Raw genomic sequence first — 8,149 nt, 5'->3', positions numbered from 1 at the left:
CTTAATATATGTTTTATTCTTTTAAAAATAATAATTCTTTATTAATTTTAGTTTATTTAAATTAATTAATTATTATTCTTTATTAATTCAATTTTTATTTTGTGAAAAATATTCTTTGATTTTAATCAAAGGATTTTAATTAAAGTTTAATTTGTAGTTTAAATTTTTTAATCAAGTTTTACAAAAATTTTTCCAAGGCTTTATGAAAAAATATATAGTTTTTTGTCTGTTTAAAGAAGTTTTTTTTTAAGGTACTGATTTTATTTTGGTCCTTTTTTGTTAGTTGAGTTTTTTATATAGTTTTTCAAGACATTCTTGTCTGTAGAGTTTGAGCAGGAAAATGTTTCTTTTTTCTTCTTTTTTAAAGAAGATGCTTGTCTGACAACTTCTCCTTTAGATTAAATAGTTGTTTTATAAGTTGCATCTCAACGTTTGTTGAGAACTTTGTTTTCATTATCTTGATCATACTCGATGCAGTCTTGAGGGATATTTGTTTTTGATGTTGCCGAAGGTAAATTAGTTTTTTGATACGTATATATATATATACAAATCTATAATAAAGGAGGTATTAAGTATTCTTGTTTTTGGAAATTACGATTATTTATTTTATTAATTTTTAAAATTTATTTATTTTTATTTTCCTTATTTTTTATTTTCTATTTACTTTATTTTTTATATTTTCTTCACTTTCTTTACTTTCTCAATTTCCTTTTCTTTATTTTCTTTATTTTCCTATTTCCTTATTTTCTTTATTTTCCTATTTTCTTATTTTCTTCTTTACTTTCTTTATTTTCCTTATTTTCTTATTTTCTTTATTTTCTTTTTATTTTCTTTACTTTCTTTATTTTCCTTATCTTCTCTATTTTCCTTTTTTTCTCTATTTTCTTCACATAATTTTTTTTTTTATTTCTGGAATTATAATTTCGATACAAAAAGTTCTTTATTATTTCTTGAAAATAGTTTTATTTAAAAATAGATAATTTTTAAGGTCCAAATTTTACGACATTGTTTCAAAGCCAGAAGCAATCTAGCATTAAATTACTAGAACACTGCACCGTAAAATTGTATCACGCACTGGGGAAAAAATACATTTGAAAAAAGTAACTAAATTTTCGGAAAATTTCGTGAAAATATTTTATTGAGCTTTCCAATAATTTGAAATTTATTTTATTGATGATAATAATAATAATGATAATTTATTTACAGACTATATTATATTTAAATATCTAAATTATTATCGTTAATTGAATTTATATAAATAATTATGAAAATTCCTTTCTCTATATTCGCGAGATAAATTGACAAAGTGTATTCAATTGATAAAACATAAATTGTTTCTGACAGATATTTGTATCATTCAACAGATGTGCAATTACAGTATGTGGCGCTTAAAATTAAATGTTAATTTTGCATTTCAATAGTGTTTATTAATACAATTGGGCGAAATAGTGAACTAACCGTTTTATTAAAAGTCGATAAAATACATTTTTTAACTAATAATAATAATTATCAGTAATAATAATAATAATAATGATAATTTTTTTTTACAAACGTAAATAAATATTTAAACGAATATTAGAAATAATAATAAGAAAAGTAAAAACTAAGAGAAAAAATATTAATAAGTAATTGTAATAGTAAATAGTAATAATTATGATAGTAAACAATAATAATAATTAATCAATAAATATATTAATAAAAAAAAATAAAAAATAAAATTATTAAATTAATATTAGTTTTTCTAAGGATATCAAATTGAGACAAAAAACGTATCAAAACTGTTGCGAAGCAACATTTATTTCCTTAAAACTGTAATTTAAAAAAATGTATAATTTGCAATGAAAAATTTAAAATATTAAATTAATATTAAAAATTTTAAATATTAAATTAATAATAAAAATTTCTTAAATTATAAATAATAACCGGGCCAAGTAAATAAATTTAAACATATTTTTGTTTACATAATTTATAAAAAAAATAATATAGCAGGATAATTAAATAATAAATTGAAAAAAAAACAATTTAATTGATTTATTTGCCTCACTTTTTTTATGAACTGACTTATAGAATCTTATTTATTTTTTTATATGTATATAGATAGAAAATTTGCAGTCTCACTGAAACTTAATTAAAGTTTGATAATTATCATTATTCTGTGTAAACTTTTTTATTTTTCTTTCCTTTTTTTTAAAGATAAGTCAAAAACTTTGTTCATTTTCTTTATTGTATAATAATATAATATTATTAACATCAAGATGGTCTAAAAGCAAATAAAGTTTTATTTCTCTAAACATATAATACAAGTTAAACGAAATTGAGTTAGATACTTTAATAATATAAATTGATATTTGCCGAGTTGTGTCCTTCGCCCGAGGAATTCAACTTGTTATATAAACAAATAAAAAAAAAATTTTTTTTTCTATATTTATTTGTAAAATTTATCCGAAAAAAGAATTTTACATTTTTCGTTTTGTTTAAATTATTATAAGTAATATAATTAATATAATTAATGTAAATAATAAAAATTGTAAATAAATATTTTAAAGACAAATTAAAAATTAAATAATTAGGTAATTTAATGCAAAGTTAATATTTTTGTAATAATTTCGATTTTTCTTTTTTGTTTATTCAAGTTTTATTTTTATTTTATTTATATATTTATATTTTGTTTACATCTTAATATTTTATTTACATGTTTATATTTTATTTACATCTTTATATTTTATTTACATATTTATGTTTTATTTTTATATAAATTTATATTTTATAATTTATGTTTTAATATATTTTAATAAACAGGTTTCCTGAGAGAGAAAAAAGTAAATTTAATAAAAATAAAAAATTTGTTTATTATATAGTTTTAAAACTTTTGTTTTTGTATATTATTTATAACTGAATAGTGTGTTTTTAAGCGAATCCCTTAGAAAACCTGTTGATTCATTTTTTTTGCGAATCCTACAATATTTTATTTATAATGACCAATTCTTTTTTTTACTTTATTGACGTTACTGAATGGCATAAAATAATGATCAGGAAAAACAACAATAGTAGTAGTAAATAACAATAATTTATTTATTTATTATTATTATTATTACTATTATTATTATTATTATTATTATTTGCACTTTTTTCAATTTTAAGATGATAATAATAATAATAACAATAATAAAAATGAAAATTATAATATTAAAAAATTAATTACTATTATTTATAACTAATTAATTAATTAATAATAGTTAATTTATTATTATTATTATTATTATTATTATTATTATTATTATTATTATTTTTGATGTTGTTGTTATTTTTATTTTTATTTCTATTGTTATTGTTACTATTAATAAAAACAAACAAGGAAAAACAAAAATGTAAATACAAGTAAAAAGTGAGAACAATTTAAAGTTTAGTATATTGTTTCGTATAAAACCATAATTACGAGTCGCAATCACACATTTCTGAATTAAGTGGAATTTACTGCAATTTACCTTAAACAGACTTTAAAGTTTGCGTTCCATTTGTTTCTTGTTAAGTTTTTATATGATTTCCCTCTCTGCGGCTAAATTTATCCAAAACCAGTTCATGGTCATGAATATATTTTTCCGCGAATGTATATATATATATTTTTTTTTATAAATAAAATACGTATTATCAAATATAATTACCTAATCCTTTTTCTACTTATTTTCATTTGAGAGAAAAAAAATATCCAATTACTTTTTCCCTCTAATTTTATTTTTAATTTTTCCCCGCTCTCATAATATTTCTTACGTAAAGTATTATTTTATTTATTATTTGGAAATATTAAAAATATTATTACACTGCTAAAAAATACTTTTTTTAATTGCAAAAATATTTTTTTAAACATTTTTTGGAATAAATAATAATTAATAATTTTTTAAAATAAAATTCAATATTTTTTTACTAAAAAAAATAAATTTAACATCGACTAATGAGACTTTAAAAATTATAATTCTGGAATAATTGATTTAAAAAGGGAATTTAATATCGATTATTTAATTTAAATATTGAATGAAACTTATATTATTGTTAAGTATTGTTGAAAACAATGATATTGTTGAAACTAACTGAATATTAGAAAACTTTTTATAGTATTAAAAATTTAAATGACGTTATTTATGGTAAATAAATAAATAAAAGGAAAAATAATATTTTTCATCCTAGAAAAATAAAGCACTTTTATAGAGATGGAAATTTTATATAAAAATTGTAGCATTTTTAAAAATGTTGTATAAAAATGGATAAAGTTTCCATTTATAGTTTGCATCATGCATACGTGTATGTATGTATTTGTGTGGTGTGTGTAAAATATTACCATCATAAATACAAATTTTTGTTGATAAAACTTTCAAATTTTTATATTTCACTAGCGCATCATTGAAAAATCGAAATTTTATTTTCATTGCGATGAATTAAATTCTAATGGTCGGGATTTTTATTACAGTTTAAAGTAGAATTTTCGGAAAAAAGTAAAAAAAAAACAAGGAAAATTCCGTTTTTTTCAATTTTATTTATTTAAATTTAATTTTACTAATTTCGAATTGTTCAGTTTTCTAATGTTCTCTATTCTTACATAATATTTTTTAATTTTATTTTTATTATTTTATTCATTATTTTATTATCATAATTATCATTTTATATTTAAAGTAAATTTAAATTTGAGTTAAATTTTAATTTCCAAAAAATTTTATTTACAATAAATTTAAATTTTTATAGTAAATTTTTATTTTTTTCATTCTTCAAAAATACTTTTAAATTACTTTAGCAAAATTTAGAAAAAAATTATAATGAAGAAGTAAAAATTTATTTGAAGTAAATATGTCTTTGATTTAATGAAAATTTGAAATCGAGTTAAATTTTATTTTCAAGTAAATTTTATTTACAATAAATATTAATTTGAAGTACATTTTTTTTTAACTTTTCAGAAATACTTTAGAATTATTTTAGTAAAATTTAGGAAAAAAATATAATAAAGAATTTCTAATAAATCGAATTCATTGCAAAAAATAAATATCCAATGCATAAAGTATCTTTATTTTCGACTGAAATTTTACTACCAAATTAATTATTTTTAACTAATTCAAATTTAAAGACTAATTATAAATAATTTAATTAAAAAACGTAATTATCTCTAAATTTGAATGAGTAAAAATGGTTACTAATAACTTTTTCCATTTAAATTAGTAAGAATTTAATAAATTTAGTAACTTATTTAGTATTTTAGTAAATTTCTACTAATTTATTAGCAAAATTTACTAAAATACTAAATGAGTTACTAAATTTATTAATTTTTTACTAATTCAAAAGAAAAAAATTATTTAAATTCAAAATTTTGTTTGTTTTTCCATTGTAAAAATTTATTAAGTATACAGTCGAACCTGTCGGAATACAATTCTATTTTTCAAATTTCTTTTGTATTCATAAATGTCCAACAAGAATTACTTTCATTTAGTTCTAGAATATTTTTAAACGATTACAATATTAAATTATAAAACAATTTTTTTAAGAATTGGAAAATTTAAAAATTACTCTCTAAATTTCAGTTAGTTAAAATGTTTACTTTAAATTATAAAACAATTTTTTAAGATTTGGAAAATTTAAAAATTACTCCCTAAATTTCAATTAGTCAAAATGTTTACTAATTTGAATTAGTGACTGACTTTATGCTTTTGAATTAGTAAATTGTACTAATAAATTAGTAAAAAATTACTATTTGGTAGTAAAAATTACTAATTCGAAAGCAAAAAGTCAGTCACTAATTCAAATTAGTAAATATTTTTACTAATTCAAATTTAGAGAGTAAAATTAAAAAATCGAGTTGCATTCCAACAGGTTACACTGTATTAAAAAGTAATTAGAAACAGTTTAATTAAAATTATTTTATTAATTTTTATATTATTTATTATATTATTAAATATTATATTATTTATTATTTTACTATTTTATTATTTTATTATTTTTAAATTTTATTATTTTATTAATTATTATATTATTTATTATTTTATTATATTATTATTTTTTAATTTTAATTAGTTAATTGCACATCTGAATAAAAATTTTCCGAAATATTTCCGACTGAAAATAGAATTCTTTTCAAATGTATTTAAATAAATACTTTTATCACTTTCGGAGCGCGCGCGCCCCCCCGAGTTTACGTTTGTTTGTCTCTCTCTTTTTTTTTCTTTTTGTTAAATTAAAAAAAAAAAAATCTGTCAACAGTTAGGGTCGAGTGTCACTTTCTCACTGTTGAGAGAGATGTAGGGTTCGAACGACCATAACGAAGCAACCCCACCAAACGACTAGGCAGCATCAGTTGTTACCACCCAGTTCTCGCGCTTCCTCCGATGTTTGTCCTTTTTACCTTGGCATGTTCACCATGAAGATTGACACACGAACACGTGCCACACTATCAACCCCTATTGTGATGCACCGAGAGATAAAAGAAAAAAAAAAAAAAAAAAAAGAAGAAGCAAAAAAAAATCACTACTTTTGGTCCAATTCTCAATTATCCCACATCCCTGGACCTATATTTAGAGTTTGATAGTTCCGAGCTAATCAAATAAAAATTTCCGTTTCGAGTAATTAAAAAGAGATTTTCATTTGAATTAAGGGATGATATGATTGTGCACATATTGCTAAACGGTACGAGAGTGTTTGGGAATGATGATAAAGTTTTTCCTCTCTCTCTCTCTCTCTCTCTCTTCTCCTCCTCGCGGTTTTGTTGTGTGTGAGGGCGGCGGTGTATAGAAGTGTTGACCAATTGTGTATAGAGAAAATATTGTGCGCGCATGTCCTTTTCTCAATGTTGCTCTTGTAGATTGTTTTCTGAAAAATTGAGAAAAGAAACGTATAGTCGCAACTTGTCGGATTCGATCCTTTGAACATGTTGCATAATGCAAGGTCATTTTCTTATTCTTTTTTTTCTTTTTTTACCTTCGTTTGTATTATAAAGGAAGCAACTTTGATTTATGTATAGAGAACCATTTGTCTTGAAATATCGTTACGATTGAATTTCCCCTTTTTTTTCTCCTGTGTTCGGAAAATAAAAATCGAAATTTCTGGTTGTAATGAGATTTTTATTTCTAAACGAATTTTCCTATTTTTTTTCTAGTTTTTAGTATTTGGTAAATTATTTTTTTTATTCGGTTGAATTATTATTTAAGTGCATTTTGGTTTAGTGAAGAAAGGAGTATTTTAATGTGCGGGAAAATTTACCTACAAACGCGAAATTAAATTTAACTGTTCATCGATTTTCGATTTTTTGTTATATCTAATTTCTACTTTATTCGAATTTTTACACTAATGGAGAATTTCTATTATATTGATTTTTTTCGAGTTTGACATTTTATTTAAATGAAATTTAAATCGTTACCTTAATTTCAATTTCTATTTTAATTTTTATTTCAAATTAAATTGTCATTTTAATATCAATTTTGATTTCAATTTTTATTCCATTTTAAAATTTAATTTCAAACATCAATTTCATTTTAATTTTGATTGTAATTTTAATTTTCATTTGAAATTTGAAATTGTAATTTCAATTCTCATTTATAATTTAAAATTGTAATTTCAAAAAATTAAAATTGAGATTGAAAATTGCAATAGAAATATGAAATTAAAATAATAAATGGAAATTGATATAGAAAATTAAAATTGAAATTGAAAATTGAAATTGAAATTTAGGTTAAAATTGAAATTGAAATAAGAAATTAAAATTGAATTCGATTTTCATTTTAATATCAATTTTGATTTTAATTTTTATTTCATTTTAAATTTTAATTTCAAACTCAATTTCTTTTTAATTTTTAATGTAATTTCAATTTTAATTTTGATTGTAATTTTCATTTTCATTTAAATTGTAATTTCAAAAAATTGAAATTTAGATTGAAAATTGAAATAGAAATAGGAAATTAAAATAATAAATCGAAATTGGTATGGAAAATTAAAATTGAAATTGAAATTTAGGTTGAAATTCAAATTTAAATTGAAATTGAATTCCATTTTCATTTAAATATCAATTTGATTGTAATTTTAAATCTCATTTTACATTTTAATTTCATTTTCAATTACGATTTTCTATTTCAATTTTCATTTTCAATTTTCATTTGTATTTTAATTTTTATTGTAATTT

This window comes from Leptopilina heterotoma, unplaced genomic scaffold, assembly GCF_015476425.1.
Source record: "Leptopilina heterotoma isolate Lh14 unplaced genomic scaffold, ASM1547642v1 Lhet_44, whole genome shotgun sequence".
Classification (NCBI taxonomy): domain Eukaryota; kingdom Metazoa; phylum Arthropoda; class Insecta; order Hymenoptera; family Figitidae; genus Leptopilina; species Leptopilina heterotoma.
This window is presented reverse-complemented; position numbering follows the sequence as displayed.